The 19,647-nt window shown below is 36.7% G+C and overlaps 1 protein-coding gene across 2 annotated transcripts in view; it reads right to left on the reverse strand.

The window, feature by feature from the left end:
* The window catches only part of ADCY2 (adenylate cyclase 2), a 203,942-nt gene that overhangs the window by 84,903 nt on the left and 99,392 nt on the right, over positions 1-19,647 (reverse strand). The window lies entirely within an intron of this gene.

A 19,647-nucleotide genomic window follows, 5' to 3' on the forward strand; every position in this document is an offset into this window, starting at 1 on the left:
GTGAGGGATCTTCAATTCCAGAAATCCAGGCAGCCTGTTAAAGTGAATCATTCTCACTGAAAAGTTTTGAAACCTTCAGAGAATTCGTACCTTTTTCCTCTACAAAAGCCATCTTGACTTTTATTTCATCTATGATCCTCACCCAAATCTACCATTCTACTTCCACTAATATGCCCAAACAGACACTGGGTTTCTAAGTCAGTAGTCCCCTGGCCTCCCTTAGAGCTCGGCAAAAATTTGTATCACAGATACCTCCCTCTTGCCCTGAGCTCTCAGCACAACTCTGGGTGACACACTCCATGAGAGAGGTGGCTGCAGCATTTCAGTTGTTTCATCCCTGAACTTCTTTAAGTCTCTCTGCCGAATACAAAGACATGAGGATTCGTTACCACTTATTTTATTTTATCTATTCCTTGACCTTTCCTCCTCATGCTTTACCTTGAGGTAACTGTTGCAATTAGCCTTCCATTAGTGTAGAAAATCTCTTTCCTCCACAATGAGCACAGAAGCATTCAAAAAAGGATTCAGAAGATTTACTAGGGTGAATCACATGGCATAATTCTGAAAACGAACTTTGTCGGAAAAAGATAAATCAGTTAATTTCTGTTTAAAAATCACTTAGTGTTTCTTTCTAGTAATTGTTAAATATGCCTTTGTATTTCTTTTTAGCATTTTTTTAAAGCTGGTCTAGAACAAACTAAATTAATACTTTGTTTTCAGTGGTGGAGGAGAAGTAGTTTTCTTATTATTGATTTTTAGCATTTTAATGAATTTTCAAGGACGCATAGCAGGAAAGTTACACAACACAATCATCCTTTAAAACATTTGCTATTTCTTTTTATATGTATTCCTTATCAACAGGTACTCGAATGCACCCAAGATGATTTACAAAACTTGCCTACAAGAGTAGGTAACTTTAGTGTGTTTAAGGCATGACTACAGATAGCTTTCTAAGTGCCTAACTCTTTCTCCTATTTGTACTATATTTGTACTATATACAATATATTTGTACTATATACTATATTTGTATATTTGTACTATATACAATTAATTAGTGTATACCAATTTACAAGTTCAAAGGTATGGCAGAATGTCTCAAATTTGTATTTTTCAAATTCTTAAAGGTGTGACTCACATAATAAAACTAAAATGAAATCAAAACACAAAATAACAAAATCCTACCATGTCATCTTCTCATTCTCATGTAATTCATTATAAAACAGCTCTCTTTCTACATCTGTTCATTTCAATAATGCAGTATTTCAGCAATGGATGTTACATATTCAAAATATAAGTTATCCTCCATCCTTCAAGGCCAGATTGGATGGTGCTCTAAGCAACCTTGTCTAATGGAAGGCATCCCTGCCTGTGGCAGGGGGCTTGGAAATAGAAGACCTTTAAAGTCCCTTCAACTCAAACTATTCTATGGATTTTAAACTATTCTCTTTAAAAAAAGGAATTAACACCCTGGCTCTACAGCTGAAAGGCAAAAATCTTCCTTTTGTTAAAAAAGAAATTTCATGAGCAAATTCATCTGCACAGATACTGCTGTGCACAGGGATATCAGATACGTGGCAATGGGGATACAATGGCAACACTGCACCAAGTATAATTATCACAAACTGATGCATACAGTGGGGTTATAGCTGTCCCTGCAGGGCTGTTTGTTAATCTGCTCAAGAACACATCTTTCACTGAAGGGTAAACAACCCTGCATCACTGTTAACACAGTTAGTGGCTCAGAAGAAGATCCCACTGCACTTACCCTGCAGCTGATGCCAGAATGTTCCCAATATCAAACTTATCTCAAAAAATAAAAACGTCTTTAGAGTGTATTTTAAGTTGCTTTCCAAACTAAGAAACCAATTCATTCAGCAAAGGTGGGCTAATCAATCACATGACCAATTCAAGCAAACATTTTCACAGAATGAAAAGCTTGCATCGTGTAATATCATATATCATATCATATCGTATCATATCATATCTCATATATCATATATCATAGTTCATACCAAGCATACAATTTCATATCATATATCAATCTTATCATATCATTTTCTTTCCTTCCCTGCTTCTTAAAAATATGCCTTATTACCTCCCCAGGTTGCAATTCCAGCATCGCTTAGGAAAAGCCACCATACTGCAGTATTACAAGTGAGTTTGTGCATTTCTTGTCAACTAAAGCTAAACTTTTCAGTTATATTACCCTCTGTTTTTTCCTCTCAGTGAAAAAGTGTTTTGTTGCAGATACTTGCCTAGTTGTATTATTTTTATTTTATAAAAGAAAGTTTCAGTTGTTTTGCCTGGAAAGGGAGACAGTGAGTCACTTAAAAAACAATGATGTGTAGAGTCTATGCTTATGATCAAGAAAAGACAGAGGAGTTTTGCAATGGTTCTCTCTTTGAATCCAGAAGCAGTGCAGCTCTTCTCTAAAACATGTAATATACTAGACAAAGTCAGTGACTGAACCATATGCTGATTTTGTACTGAATTTTTCATGATTATTAAAAAACCCAAAATTGCTTGAGAACTCCACAGTAAATCTCTTTCCCAGAAAAGGCAGTACTAGAATGCCTTTTGAAGCAGGCATGTGAGGACAAATATGCTGCAGAAATGAGTACCAGTGGGTAACTGGGGGAACTCTGGTCATGTCCTTTCATGGACTAAATGTTTGTCGCATCCTATACAGAGCAAATATGCTCAGCAAGAGGCTTTCCAGATCTGAAACCAGAGACTCAAGTGGTTTTGAAGTCTGCTGTGCCACACACATTATGTCAGTTTCCTCTTTGCCCCTGAGCCACAGCTTTTAGCTAGGATTTAAATAGGGTTTTCTGAATGTCTCAATCATTTTCAATGTGGATTGCATATCTTTGTGTTTTTAAATCTGAGAAGTATCACTGAACTGGATTAATTCATGATCAACCTGAAGCTTTCTGTAACAAGGTTTGAGGGATCCACTATAATGCTCCATCAGGATCAGTCATCTTCAGGAGCTTTGGGACACCTGTGGAAAATAAAAATCCTTTGGTGCATGCTGAATGCTGTTAGGACTTTCTTAATTTTAACAGTGATGTCAGAGAGCAGGACCACATTTTACTGTGATTTTGGGGGTTAAAAGGATATTGAATCTCCTCTGAAAACTTGCAATGTACTTTCAGTAGTGGCATACATTGTGGCCAGCCCTTCAGCTTCCTCCATCTCCTTGTGGGTATGAGGTTCACCGTATTTCTCATGGCTCTCCACAGTCCACAGCTTAATTGTCTAGTTGTCCTATCTCATGGATTAGGTAAGATCCCAAAAGGGCTGAAATCTGTATCCATTTCCATAGGATGCATTTTTTTACCATGTCACTCCAGTTCTGAATACACAGTTTACTCCTACTGGCATAGAAAATAATAGGATGCTTCTTCTGGAAATCACCATAAATTCTCACTATGACTAACAGACATTTATCACGTGGCTACATTTTCCTCATAATGTAGAAAAGTCTCTCTCTTTCTCAAAATGGATAGTTGTTTTCCTATACATACATGTTGTATTCGTACAACATACAATTTTTTTACCAAAGTCTCCACTAGCCCCAAGCTGACTTGATTCCTTTTTTATAGTATATCTTAGACAGCATAGCCAAAATTTTGCAGATTTTACAACTGCCTGCATTTTACAGCATCCCAAACATGCATGGTTCTATTCAACTGTCATCAGAGTTTCCTGAGAATCACCTTCTGCATCCACATTTGCATTACAGGCATATTATACTACACTTCTGCCACTTCCTTTTAGGTGCATCATCATTCATATTCCTCACACTTGTCAACCAATTCACCTTCAGACAGTCATCTCTTAAAAATGCTAATGTATTCCATGCTATGCAATAAGGTGCTTCTATCTTTTAATGGCTAGATGAAAATTTTAACTGAATGGAAAAAAATAGGAAGAAACTGTGGTGCAGTGATTTATGCGAGTAAGTTAGAGTACATCTATTTATAGCATTGCACAGCTTTTTAATGATAGTCTGTTGGAATAATTAAGACTCCTTTCACAGAGTTTGAACAAAAACATAAAAACAACAATAATATTTAATTGCATTTTATATGCAAAAATCAATGGGGCTTCAGCTAAGAGCAATATCTTATTAATATGCTACTGATTCTAAATTGGGTTATGACATACTGTTTGTTCCTCAAACTCACTGAAGATGCACACATTAATTTACAAGAGCTCCAGAAAATGCATATGGGAAAGAAAAATGAAGCCTACAGTTTATACAAAATGAGGAAAACGGAGAGAAACTTTATCACAGGACACATATAAGATACGCAATCAACTCTCATTAGGAAGGCATATATTATGAGAGTAAGAAATGAGTATGTATAAAAGAAAGGCTTAACCTAAAAAGCTGGTATAAAAAGAAAACCAAAGGCTTGTGATTTTGATTATATTATCTTGATAGAACAATGAAAACCTCAGAAATGCTTGGATATATTTGCAAAGTATTTGTATGTCACAATAACAGCACCAGGCATACTAACTCTTGCTTTCTATTTTTATAACTCCTCTAACAAGCTGAATGCAATTTTTCCCCACAGTATCAGTAAACAAATGTTCCTTCTTACTGTGAGGTGTCTGTGGAAGAATGTATTTTAAAATAACCTGGAAGAATAACTTAAAAATGCAGAAAGACTACTGATGCAATTTTATTTTTTTTTTTTTTTTTTGTAAATATGGAGAGAAAGTGGAGTTATTATCAACTTAAAATTCCATTCTTCACAGACCGATTTTGCCCAGTAATCCCTACACTTCAAAATCAGTGATGACGGGTTACTCCCCTGGAGTAAATCTCTTTACTGTAACTGTGCTTTTAAATAGTGTTGTCAGTGTAGACAGTGTTACAGCTGCACATAATCCCTGTGACCACCAGGCCTTTTTCTTAATTACATAAAAAAAGATGTGCAGCCACAGTTGTTGCAGCATTATCCACCCTGGGTTGCCTGAGGGCTCCCTTCAATGCTGTAAAGGGCAATATTAAAGGTATCTGTGATGGACTGACGCACAAACAAAACCAGATGTGACCTATAAAGCAAGGGGAATTTAACAAAACCTATTTATATAATTATTTTCCCTCAGTCCTCTCACATTTGAAAGATCACAGTAGCCAAAAAAGCTCAGAACTGGGAAGGAAGGCAGGTGTCAGGATCTACTCTGGCTAGAGCATTTCTAAAGGATCAAATATATGTAACTGGAGAAAGGCACTCTTCCAAACCTGATATTCCTTTCAAACATTAGGAATAGAGAAGAGCACGAAATCATTGAAAACCGTGAAAAACAAAGTTTTGGAGAAACAACTTTCTCTGAGCAAGAGAAAAAAAGGAGTTTTGTTCTCAAGGAGTTTAACACAAGCTGGGAGGGCCAAAAGAAGATTGAAATATACTGCAGAAAGTCTTATAAAAACTATGCAACTATATGCTCCTACCAAAAAGAGGGAATTTGGAAGATGCAAAACTATCAGTTCTGGGGTTCAAATCAAAAACGTTGATAAAAATTAATGCTGAAGTAGAACAGGTTTTAGAGCAAAGCGACAAAATGAGCAAGAAAAATTATTTGGGGCATTTAATTTTCTGATGATACCAAGTTGTTTGTAATAACCAGGAGAAAGATGGGACTGGGAATAGCTGAAGAAAGGTCTCAGAGCTTTGAGGCCATGGCTTCAGAAGGCACAAGGTAAAAATGTGTACGAAGAGCTGTCACCAATAGCTCCCTTCCAGCCAGCCCCACCTGCAGCTGTTATGGTCCCCAGGCCCCTTCTGTGAGACCTCTGCTTCCCTCAGGCACGGGTGGCAAGCTGGGGACCTGCAGAGGTGGCCCCTGGGGAAAGAGGTCAGTAGCTCTGCCACAGATCCATTGCAGAACTGAGTCCATCAGCAAAGCTGGTTGTATCTCCAGGGAAATGTGTGTGAAGAAGGGCAGGAAAAGCCAGGCAGAGAGAGGAGGAAACAAACGGAGTGAGATCCAGCAGAGAGAACACCAAGATCAGCAGAGGAGGAAAAGCTCCATTCTGCAGCAGACATCCATGCTAGAGTCCAGTGCCAGACCAGATGGATATGACTGATGAAACTGCAGCCAGTGGAGAGCTATCACTGGAGCAGAGGAAAACCACGAGGAAGAGACAGCAGCAGCAGAGAGGAGCTCCTATGTACTGACCATCCTTTATCCCCCTCCATGGTGCTTGAACAGAGCAGGGGAGCTGGGAGTGAAGGAGTGAAGTTGAGCCTGGGAAAGGTGGGAGGAAAGGCGTGGCTTTATTATCTGTCTCTTTTGCTTCAACTAGCCAAAACTATGTTATTGTCAGGAGATTAAATATGTTTTTTTCCAGAGCAGTAATTGGTAAATTATTTCCCTGTCTGGAACTATAGGCTTTCCCATTCCTGTTTTTTTTCCCTTATTTTCTCCCCCTTTCCTGCTGGGGCACTTAGTGAGCAGCTCAGAAGATGTCTGGCTGTGGGCCATGGCTAAAACACCTAAATATTACACTTTTCTCTAAATACTACAGGAAACTTCCTATTCCATGTTGAAAAAAAGGTTAGGACTGTTAGGCACCAGTTGAGTCTGACAATTTATTATCCTGTGTAAAGTCATCAATACAATACTGCTGCTAAAAGCAGAAAATTAAAAAAGGCTACACACATTTAGCACTGTCTTACTGCTTGAGCAGTCACATTTGATGACTATAATGAGAAAACCGTTAACTACTGAACTTGAAAAATCCAATGAACATAGCAAGGAAGAAGAAACTTTAAAACAGGCACACAGTAATCTGATCTTTAGACTATCTGAGACTTACTTAAGTAGTTACATAATAAAACTATGAAGTCAATAACTAAAACAACCAAAAGGAAATAATTTTTCACACTTTATGCAGTTGAGTTGAAAAAGTGTGCCATGGGATTTGAGGATATCAGAATTGGTTAAATGCAACATCAATTCTGGTTCATTAAGTAACTGGGTCATACATTTTCTTGCACTCAGATCACTGGGGAAGCATCTGCCTAAGATTATCTATTCCACTTTTTCATAGGCATATACTTTTGTTTTGATTTACTTTCCCCTGTTTTAACCATGTAGGGATGCTCACAGACAATGTTCAGCAATAAATCAAGGCTTACTTACAGGACCTCTATGATTAATTTAAAGAACTGAGAAAGAACTTTGCTTAAAATTTTTCCCCCAGTAAGCTTATGCCTGCTATAGCATGCCCCACAACACATTATTGCCCATAACATTTCCTCAGCCCATACCTATGTGACTGGAACCTCCTGCTGTAGCTAGATACGTATACTCTCATGTCTCCTCTCTCTCATATTTTATGAGCAGTTCCTTATACTCAAGGAGAGACTGAGAACATTCAGTAGTTGGGATCTTTTGCATTTTAGTGTTTTCAAAATAGATTATCCTTTTTTATGCAGACTATTTGTGGGGGGGGAGTAGCCGGCAGGTTGCTGTACCTTTTTGATGTTTTCATTGAATGACCATCTAAAAAAATAGTACGAGGGAAGAAGGATGCTTAATACAGCTTGAACAGGACCTGCATATCAGATGTTCACAAATATTTAAAAGCACTACTATGATTAACCAAACAAAGTAAATACAGTAGTAGAAGTCAAACTTCTATTTTTTTCAATGATAAAGCAGTCATAGTTTTCATAGGGCAAAAGGTATCTGCGAAAGACTGTACAGGAAATAAAATGTACTTTCAAAGAAGAGATATACATGAGGAATGTAAGACTTGTCCCAAGAGATGAAAGGAAGCATGGAAGAAGACACCTATTTACTGGCAGAGAGAGACATGAAAGAAGGAAATTGAATAGTTAAAAGTATAAAATTCCTTTTGAGATAATTTTAACAAGAACATCTGAGAAATACTAAGGATGCACAAATGCAAATGACAGTAAAAGGAATTCTCCCTGATGAAGTTATTTACAGGATGGTTTGGGGTACTCAAAGTAATGAATTTGGAAAAAGTCAGCTGCAATTCTTTGCTCCATCAGATTTCATTACTTAGCGTGAAATAGAAAATCCAATGCATTGGATATAAATAACAGTACAGGAGAAAGGCAACAGTCACTTTATTAAAATACAGAGCAGCCTCAAATGCACAACAGCTGGAAGCAGAATATTCTTACATAGTAAAGAGAATTAGACTGAAAGAGCCTTCAAACACAACCAGTTGCAAAAAGAAAACTCTACATGGAGTTAAGGAGGAATCTAAAGTTACAAAAAGGCAGGGAGAACATATTTTCTTGCAATTCCAGGGTACAAGATTTGAGAGATCTTGCAGACTTCTCAGTAATTGACTAAAGGGCATCGGTATTGCAGCTACTTTGGTTTTTTTCTTAGATCAGTTTAATATCATACACAGACAGCTGAATTATGTTCATAACATTTAAAATATGAAACAATTTTAAACTGCAGTTGTTCAAAGCACAGGGGGCAATTTTCTTTTTCTCACTTTAGAAGGAAAAAGATGAATAGTACATATTTACATTAGATTTTGGTTACAGCAAATAATCAAAAATCACATCTCTATTTTAATTAAGTGCATTGTGGCTTATGCAACTACACTCCAAAAGCAGGAAAACTGCTAGAATGGAGTGGTCAAAGAGAAATGAAACCGTGGAAACAGTTCCAGTCCAGCACTGGTAGACAATGAACTGATTTAATTAGGGATTCTATGTGACCTCCAGCAATTTGATTTTTAAACAAACTTTTGAAAATGCAAAGGTGAAAGGACAATAGCAAATTATATTCCATGGTCCTCCTCCTCTGAAATGTCAAATTGTATTTATAAAAACCCATAATGCTGCCAAAGTATTTAGCATTATAGAAAATCACCTGGACTAGATGGAGAAAGTTAAAAAATACAAAATATCAGAGGCCAAGAAAACATGTCCTACAAGCCACAGTGGAGGAAACTGGGCTTGTTTGCCTTACTTTAGCACTTCATCACTTTAGTAGTAACTGAGAGGGGGCAATAGCCTTCAGGTGCACATAAGGTTCCAATAAAGAGGAGAAGAATAAACCTTATTTATATCCAATGCAATTCCCAGACATAGATTGAATTGTGGCTTATTAAGTTGGGCAAAAGGGAAAATATTCCCCAAAGATAAATGCAGAATAGAACACACCATCTAGGAAAGGTATTTGAAACTCCAGACACCTGCTGAGGATGTTTCAGGTACTCTGGGTCCCACCCAATATGCTGGGTCTTCAAGCAAGGAGAAAGATGAAGTCACATTTTCATATTTTAGACTTATTTTTCTACATTGTAGAAAAAACATTTTGAAGTAAGAATAAAGCCTATAAATTGTATTTTGAAAACAGACCCAGAAGGGTCTCTACACTCTACACTTCCAATTCTGCTCATGAAAATTCTTTGAACATTTCAGTTAGACACAGATTTTAAAAGGAACAAATTAAGTTCACGGAACAGGTTTCAGTAGATACAGAAGAGATGAATGTAAAAGTAGTAAATAGTTAAAAAGTGGATTTTTTTTGCATTCTCTCTCACTTCTCTTTTTCATTTTTATTTCTTTTTGAATCTCTGCCATCTGAAAACACATTAAAACCAGAGGAGGAAGCTGGAAAGAATTCATTAGTGGCTCTGGTAAGGATTTAGAAAGCAAGTGTCAGGTTTCAGTGGAATAAGGAAATACAGGGAGAGGAAGTTCAAAGAAGGTGTTACTGCCATTGCTACCGCATTTTAATAAAGTTAAGTTTTCATCAAGATGTCACATTTACTTTCAACTATAATAATGCACAAAGCTTCATTTCAACTGGAACTACCTCATGAATCAATGCAGCTGTAATTTTTGGGTTTGTTTCCCTTAATGAGGCAATCAGACTTTTTTTTTAACAAGAGGACATTTGTCAACGATAATGACTGTTCATGTGATAATTTAGATTTATACAAACATATGATTTAGTGTTATACAACATTCTGGTTTAAAAATTAGTGCAGTAGCACAGATTGAATGGCTTGCAATCGAACTTCCTGGCAGATTCCTAGATGCAATTTACTGAGAAACATATTTTAATGTCAAGTATTTTGTGTAACAATCCTGAGACATCACAAGTTTCCAGAAAGCTACTTGATAAACTGGAAGAACAAATAAATGTAATGCTTGTAGCAAAAATCCTATTTGCCTCAATGTCCTTACACTTTGAGAGCTGTTGTACAGAACCATTCTGGAGGTGTACATATGCCCATGTATCTGAGGGTGGACATGCACCTTTTAGCTCAAAGACTAATACTATCACCTACCCTTCCACCTCATATAAATTCACATTCCTCTCAATGTGAGAGACCTTTAATTTAAAAGAAAACTAAAATATAATAAAACATGAAATGTGGCTCTAAGATTTGGCAAGGCATACAGGCTGTGAGCAACTTTGAGTTCAAGAACCTTTGCTTATAATTAAGTAGTTTTTCTTTCTCATTACCTTAAGCATCCACATGTACATTTCTTACCAGAACCTCAAAGAGAAATGAGATTGCCTGAAGAGAAGCCTCATGATCTGCAGGAAACAATTAATTTTCCTAATACCATCTTGGAGCACAAACAGATGAATCCAACAACCATTCCAAATTGGAGGAAAGGGTTTTTCTTCAGAAAATCAAGAAGAAATTGTGTTGTTGTTTGTGGTTGAGGTCCAGACAGACAAGTTAGAAAGCACTGACATGACTGCAGTGCAGCTGCAATGAACCTTAGAGAGGGACGAAGGGCGACAGCCACAGCAAAAAGCAACTCCTAAGGAAGGAGTGAAGAGACTGTATTTATAGCTTTCATAGCTTTCATAGCAGGTCTTGAACACAACCAACTGAGCCCCTAGAAGGTAACTGAGGGGTCTTGTATACTTGACATCTACCATTTGGTACGTGCTTTTGGTTGAAAGCACCTGGGAAGAGTACATTTTGCAGAGTTGTATTTTCTCCTATGAAGTCTTTCAGATACAGAAAATTGCTAAAGGGAGGTAAGGGTTTGGACTGAAGAAAGAAGGAGAACATTACAAAAAAAGAAAGGTAACTGATTTACAATATGAAGAGAGTTGGAAGTAAGATCTAACTAGGCCATGGACAAGGACGTGAACTTCTAGAAAAGTCCTAATATAGCCCGATTCCAAAGAAGATCTTAAAGACAATGACCACACCTTTCCATCATAACCTGAGCACAGTAAAGCAAGGGGGAAGAACATAGTGACAGACAGGATTCAAATGTACCCAGTGAAAGTTGTTTGGTGTATGCATACTGTCACTGTGAATGTCCATGTGAACATCATTTAAAGAACAAAATGTATTAGGATTGACATAAAGAAGATATTTAGAAGTGATATGATTGTTAATGTTAGAAAAATAAGAAACTTTTTGTGAGCAGCGCCACACAGGGTATTTAAAACATGTAATGGAAATTAATTCAGAATTAAAACATCTGTTTAGAATACATAAGCATTTATGTTGGAAATCAGTAGTTCTGGAAAGAATAGAGAATTCATGGTACTTAACACAAGGAACAGGATCTCCCAGCATGATGCTGCTGCTAACAAGGCCAATGTGTCCCAGAGACTTAAAAGAAGACTTTTTTATGGATCTTTATCTCCTTTATTGACAACAGTATGTTCAGATATACTTGCTATAAAAATGATACAAAAAATCATGAATGATTAAGAGGTCACACAAATGAACAAATGCCTGGAAAGTCCTCATTACAGAGAATCCTTTAAGATGTTTTAAGTTATTTACAATACTATAGAAATAATCATATGACTGAGCAATTCTATGTTAATAAAAAAAAGGCCTCTGTATTATCAAAATCTGTGTGATCTATGTGTAGTTTCTGTAGGCACAATATACTGTAATCCCTATCTGTAGAGAATAATGTTTAATGTGGAGATCTGAAAAAGACAAAGCAAGGTTAGTAAGGACAAATGAATCTAGCTGGATTTAAATAACTTTTATCTGGAAATAAAATGGCAATTTTAAAATTGAGGCAATTAATTATGAGAATAATGAACAATTGAAAACTTTGGACTCGATGTCAAAAGACATTCTCTTTCTAAAAATAATGACTTTTCACCTATTAATTTTAGCTTTTGTAGTGTGGCTGACAAAATTGCAGGTGCCATGAGAAAAATTAACATTTGCCTGCCAGCTATGTATTTCATCCAAATTATCAGGATATCTGTGAAAATGTGGTACTTAGTATCTGCTTAAACTGCACATTTTCCTCATGAAACAAAGCAACATGACTCATCAGTTTATCTGAGTATGTTAGATGTAATAAATTACTGCAGATCAATACACAGAGAAGCAGCTGAAATCTCATCTAGTTCACTGCCAAATGGTAAATGACCTTTTCTCACAAAGAAGTCCTTAGGTAGGAAAAAAGATTACATGCAAGAACTGGAACATCTCTATTGATCTATGAAGTAGATACTTGCACAAAGCATTTGCTATGCCATTAATTTCAGAATTGTGGACAATATGAGTGTCTCCATGTAGATAACTAGACTTATCATATTGGCATCTCTTCCCCTTACAGTGAAATATACATTCCCTGGGGTGAAAGGCACATTTTATAACATTTCAAAACATGACAAAGCTTTATTTCTACATAAGGAGTCTCTTATAGCTCCTATAAAAAATTCAGCAGAGAAAAACTGGGAAAATAATGGTTAGGTAAAGTGGTCATCCATCAGTAGTGTTTTACTATAAATTTCAAGGTAATTTCCCAGATCCCTGAAAAAGCACTACAAGGAAAGTATCCTACACTTGTTGCACCTCTGGAGTTTTTCACAGTAGTAAACTGCAAAGCTGCCAACTACCCTCCTCACTTCTCCATCTCCACAGGGTAGAAGCTCCTAAGCACTTTTTAAGTAGTGAAGTGTTATGAAAGAATAACTCCAGTGATATAAACAAGATGCAGGTTGCTAACGTAGTACCTGATCTTTTTTCAGGCAAGGAAATGAAGATTTTTTCTACCTCACAAAAACTCTGGTCAGCCAGGCATACGTGAAGCCTCTGTACCTTTCAGTCCTACCTTTGCTATAGATTTTTGATCTCCAGGTCTTGGTTGTGACATAAAACGTGAATTCAAAGTTTCAGATTTGTACTAAATATTGAGCCTTGGGGGAAAAAGTAATTGCAGACTTTTGTTCTTATAATATCATCATGACTATTTAGTCTATTTCAAATTCTTCAGTGACTGGACAACCTGAAGATAATAAAGTAACAATGGGTATCTATTTCATTATAAAATCACTCAACTTTTCATAACAAACACATATTCCCCTTGCAAAATTAGTATTATTCTCATCAATAATTAGGAGCAAAAATAGCTACATTTTTCCTGATATTACTTCTGCAAGCAGTGTCAGTATGAGAAACTAGGAAAAAATTTCAATAGTGTCTGATAGGACTTTTTGTTGATTCAAAAAGCATTAATTTGCAATTATAGGTTATGATTCAAAGTTATATTTACCTTTTCATTTCTTTCTTTCTGAAATCGTAGTATTTCTGAATGTCATAGCACTCTGTTATAGGAAAGACATTAAAGGAAACCTGAGACTCACTGAAAAATTCACTTTCAAAGTGACCTCTTGAGCTTCAAAGTCCCACATCTTGTTCCAAACATGGCTAATTTCAAAATTAGATGAAGTTGTTCAGGACTTCTGTAGCCCAGAAAATACAGTTTTACCACAACACCACAAGCTCTGTATCTGACACGGGGTCTCCAGCCTTCTCTGAGCTTGCCTTGCCTGATTTTTAGTTGTGGCAGCGGTTGTGTCGTGGCCATGTGCCTGCTGCCTCACCACATGCCTTAGCTCTGGGAGTACCTAAGGCATGACACTGTGGGACAAACAATCCCTCTGGGGTAACAGGACTTGGGGACAGCAGTGTACATCCTTAACTGGAATAAAATTGAAAAGGAATGGTGTTCAAACCACCAGTATTTACATCTTCCTAATGAACTTGAGACATCTGGCTTCTTTCTGCTTTAGTAACACTGATATAATTCATTACAGGATCTAGAGGGACACATGAAGCATAATACCCAAAATCTTGTTTATGGACTAAAAGGCAACAAGCCTGATAATGTAAACACACACATACATACATCTGAAGCTAAGAATTTATAGTTAGTTTACATTTCTTTATAGTATAACTGAAACCTTAATGGTCTAATTCAAGTATTACTCTTGCTCTAATTATTAAAAAAAATAAATAAAGCAATACTTCTATATTAACAAAGAAAAGTCCTAGTAGTAATAATATTGTTAAATTGTTATGCATACGCTTCTTAGTTTGCAACCCTTTTTCTGGTAAAAAAGTCTCATGCTTTAACTGTTCCTGTGGGTCCTAATGTGGATGGGTTTCAGCCTGGCAGTGGTTGTGAAAGACTTTCAGCAGCTCACAAGCATCTGAAGCCCTTTATGAGGAGGAATATGATGCTGATGTTGATGCTGATGGTTACTTCTTCCTCAATCTAGGATCTCTTTGCTTTTAGATATCTGATCACACACATTTATACCTTGCTCTTCCTTTGCTGCTCTGCAACTCTATGCTCTTGCTCTTTGTTCCCCCTAAAAACACTTGTGTCCAGGTCCAGGTCTGTATTTCTTCAAATGACTAGTGGTGACTGGTCACTTACAGATCTTATAGATCTATACAGTTACAGATCTGGAGTCTGCAGTGCCCAGCCTGTGTACCATCTCCAGTCATCATGTGGTGTATTGCTCCCTATTTATTCTGTGTGTTCATTTCTTAAGGCTTCCACCATCAAATGAGGTCGGCAATTTTCCACCTTATGTTATGTGGGACTCGGGTTCAGTCAAAGGAAGAAAGTGAGAGTTTCTAGCCAGGCAAAAACCTGGGAAAGTGCTGGGAAAGATTGTAAATAATTCTTTATCTCTCTTGTTTTTCACATTGTTTATAGTTAAGTTCTATCACTGTGTGTCAAGCACTCTGAACCAATGGTGGTGGGTTGTTTTCACTTCAGAACCAATGGATTTGGTCCTTGCGGAACTCTGTATAAAAGAGTGGTGCATTTTGAATAAAATAGGAGTTTTACTGTTACAGCCTTCTGAATCGGAGTTCTCTTCATTCCTGTCCTGCCTTGACAACAACGTTACAGTTGTAAACATCTTATCCTTCACAGAGTAGTCGTTCATTACTATTATTTATATCATATCTATGTTTGTGCTGTGTCATAAGTAAGATTAATTACCTATAACCACCTTGGCATTAGAAATACTGCTGTTATAGTTAAGTAAAAATAAAGCTCCGGGAAGTTAAAAAAAATTCAGAGAGTTTTAACCCTGGGGCCTTGCAAACTCAGTACAGAGCCCATGTCAATGGCAGTACTGTATTGTGGGTGTACATGGTTACAGAAAATTGAGGGTAACACCAGAGACAATGGGGGATATACTTGAATATTTTTTGCATAACATTTTTAGCGATATTTATGCTTTTCTGTGTTAATTAGTGTGGACTGTGACTGTTATTATTATTGTAACTAGACTTTTTTTTTGTATTTTCATTAGATTGTTAAGACTTTAATTAGCCTAATGAGATTCTGAGCTCTATATTTATCTTGTGTTCTCTTTTGCTCACAAGAATTGAAGCATAAGATCTAACACAACTAGGACTTCAAAATCTCTCTCTGCTCACACATTCCAGCATCTCTCCAGGTAGACTTTCCCAGTGTTTAACCCTTCTCTTGGGGAACAATCTTTTATCTCATTCCATTTATCCTGTCAGAGCTCAGGCCTATTGTCTCTTGGCTTTTCACTGTGTGCCGTTCAGAAAAATCTGACCACAACTTTTGTGTAAGCTCCTTTGTTAATTGTCCTCTCCAAGCCTTTTCTTCTCCAGGCTAAATACCTTGAGTTCCCCAAGTCTCATCATCTGTCATGATCACCAGTCAACTAAGTACCCCTGTAGCCCTTCAGTGAACACTGTCCAGTTTCTGTTTCCATATTCTATCCATCTTTCCCAGGGTCCACCATGCAAAATACAACACTTCCTCAGAACAGGCTTTATTTCTAGTTGCATTGATGCTGACACATCAATTAACTGAAAGGACTGGTACTACAAACGTGTCTGCACACAAACACTGATGAAGTAATAAATGGAGTCTAAAATTTAAAAGACCAACACTAATGTTTGTTTTTTTCCCATTTACTAGCCTTGAAGCTATGAGGAAAAGGAAAATTAGCTCTTAGAAAAACTATTGTATATTCACGAAAATATTAGTAGCTTACCTTTTAAAATGCATTAATTAAGCTTGCAGGAATCTACATTTCATATATTAGTTCCAAATAATATATTTCAATGTTTCTGTTCTTTACTAACAGCCTTAAGCCTTGCAAATGTATGAGGCTACTCTGTTTGGATTAATTTAAAAACATTTTTTAAACATTTCAGTTCTTTTAATGAATGGCATTGCTTCACCATGTTTCAGTGAAAAAATTAAAATCCCACTCAATGATTTGAAAGCTCATTCATTTTCATCTGCTACCTGAGTGTTGTTTCTAAAACTATCATTATACTGCCTCCTTCTCAAAGACAGCATTTCAGAAAACTCACTGAGCACCAACACCTTACCAACAGCTCCCTGCAATGTTATAAGAACCTCTCAGTGTATATTCCTGTGCCTCACGATGCAAAGCCCCAGAAGAGAGAGAAGAGCAATTATAATGCTGTCAGCATTAAGATCTTGCACTCAGCACTAGTGAGTCATTACCCCTACAAACTGTCAGCCAGACTTTTATCAGGGAGACAAATAACATTATGAGAGGCTATTTTGAATACGTATCTTGGAATAAGGCTGCAAATTAAAAAGAGGTCAGAATAGTTCCACATTTCTCTTTTATAAACTCTGAAAAGACATAAAAGGGGTGTGAGAAACACCAAAGTGGGCTTTGAAAATACTAATTTTTACCACAGGAATTCAAAAGTGGCCCCTGCCCTGCTGGGAGGTGTCACCACCTGCAGCTTCCCATCCCTTTGGGGGCAGCCAGCCTTTGTTGTGTCCCAACAGCAGAAATGCACGGTGGTGTGGGTACAGTATGTCCAACTTGTACCACAGTATACACACCCCTCCCACCATTCCACCAGATTCTAATGTACTTTGATCTCACTTGAAAACAATGAATTTGGGGCTTCTCTTGAGTTCTCTGGCATAATTGTTGAGTGGTATTTTAATATACTTATCTACTGATCTATTGAAATGGTGTTCTCAAAAAAGCTATTCAAAGATGCACAAAAGAAACCCTAATAACGGAAAAACAACAGTAGTTTACATCTGTATGAGCCTACTCTCAAATAACATAAAAGGAAATTCAGACAATAATTTGAAACATAAATTGTACATCTTTCAAAAACAATTATAAAATAAGTGATGTCCATGATCTGGAAAAATGTGCAAATTTGACCTGGAGCCCTAACCATTTAGAAGTACATCCTACGCTCTGCACTTGTACAAAAGTAGCTTATGTAAAGTAAATTAAACTAAATTAATTTTTTTCCTGTTACAGAGATGTAGAATCAAGGGTCATGCTACAACCTTTTACAGGCTAATAAAGGCTTTGATCAAAACCAATGCTTTTCAAAATGCACCGTGCTCTTACTGTTTCATTATATCCCTGTTTTCTAAAAATAGTCACCAATATGATTGACTTGCTTCCTGAATACTAACAATGTGGATGATCTTTTGTATCTTCTTGGCAAAACAAGCAGTGTTAAAAGCAGAGTAAAGTGCATCCACTTCTGAACTTATGTCTGCAAACAAAGATGTGTGTTAATCCTGAGGAAAAAAATACCTTATGAAATGAATCCTCATTTTACCTCTTCACATTTAAATACCTAATGTTCCTAAGTGTGAGAATATGGAGGTACATGTCTTCATTTTTCAGTTGAAAAAATTTGACAGGAGATAAGAGACATCTATTAAGGGGTTGAGGGGATAAAGACCAAAGAAATCTATAGAAGATCTGAAGATCTCATGAGCTCTTTTTGAGCTCACTGGAGGTTGAAAAGATCACTGACTTCCACAGAATACTTGACTTTTTCAATGAGACATTGACCCATCTGTTACTAATCCAGCCCTGCAATACTTAGGGCTGTGTAGATGTCTTAAATAATTTGATAGATTTATTCCTAGCAAAACACAAATATGACAACACACACTTAAATATATATATATAACAGATTATGTACAGTTTCCTTGATATTCCATAAGAAGAACAACATTTATCTGTGAAAGATGGTTTTTGATTATTTCCATCTTGCTAGGCTACAGCATTTTTAAAACATAAGTACTACAAACCCCAAAGAGGAAGTATTTGTCACAGAATCCCTATCGTTTTGCTTCTCTTCACTGTCAGCTTCTCAATCATTTCTGCAAGACCTCAGAAGTGACAGTACACCAAAGCTACTTATTTATGTCTTTCCATAGAAACTAGTAACGTTTAGCAAAATAATACACATTTGCAGAGAACATCAGCTAGAACCATGTCTGCTGTAAGTACTGTTTTCTAAAAACAAAACATCCTTACTCCTTTGAACTCAGTGTCCAGTAACACAACTTGTCTGCTTCTTGCAGATAAACCAATGTGTTTCCTATTCTTGCAGGGAAAAGTTACTAATAGGAGAAACTCAGGCCCTTACAACTGAGCTCAACCCATTCCCTGCACACAGCCTTGGAGGCAGAGGTACAAACATAAATGACTGCTCTTACAAACCTCTCCTGCAGTAGCACCTTATGCAAATTTCATATCTAATCATCAAAACTTGCTTTTACTGTACACTGTTCTCCTTAAGATTACTTGAAATGTTTTGTAACAACTTCAGCCAGTGTGCAAGCCAAGTGCCCAGCAGAATAAGGACAGCCCTCTGAACACATGACCTGGTAAATTCCCGGTGTGGAATTTCCATTTGCTTATTTTGAGAAAAAAGTCCTGGTGATGGATCTTAAAAACCTTAATTTAAAGCAGATACAGGCATTTGTGAGACAGACATGACAATTAAGGTCAGCTGGGACACACGAGGTACACACAAACATTTTTGTGACCACAGACACATGTCAGTGTCTCTATTCTTTGATCCTTAACAGTTCATGGAAGTTTGAGTCTTGGTGACCTTCAAAGTAAAATGCACCTATCTTCTTTACTATTTGATGAACTGATTTGTATTTCAAATTCCCATAAATGAGGCACCTATCTGTCAGGATGATAGGCACTGTACAGAACTTGTAAAGAGAAAAAGAACTATATAAAGCAATCAGAGAATTCTTTTATTCAACTGCTGCAATAAATGACAGTATCATTATGCAATTTCCCTAACTCCTCTTAACAAACCTGACCTCTAGAACTGTATCACATGATTCACAGGTATTGTGGATTCAAATATTTTTCAATAACAGTGCAGTAATATCTTCCTGCAGTGATTTGCAGGACTGGTCTTGGGCATAAAGAATTGAAGATTCCCAAAAGCACACATGTACATCTCACAGCTCATTCCATGAGGACAACAAAAGAGACAGTGTGCAAACAGGATTTATACCATGTTTTTAACTCTCTTTGTCATAAAATATT

The sequence above is a fragment of the Lonchura striata genome, chromosome 2 (genome assembly GCF_050655825.1).
Source record: "Lonchura striata isolate lonStrDom1 chromosome 2, ASM5065582v1, whole genome shotgun sequence".
NCBI classification, from domain to species: domain Eukaryota; kingdom Metazoa; phylum Chordata; class Aves; order Passeriformes; family Estrildidae; genus Lonchura; species Lonchura striata.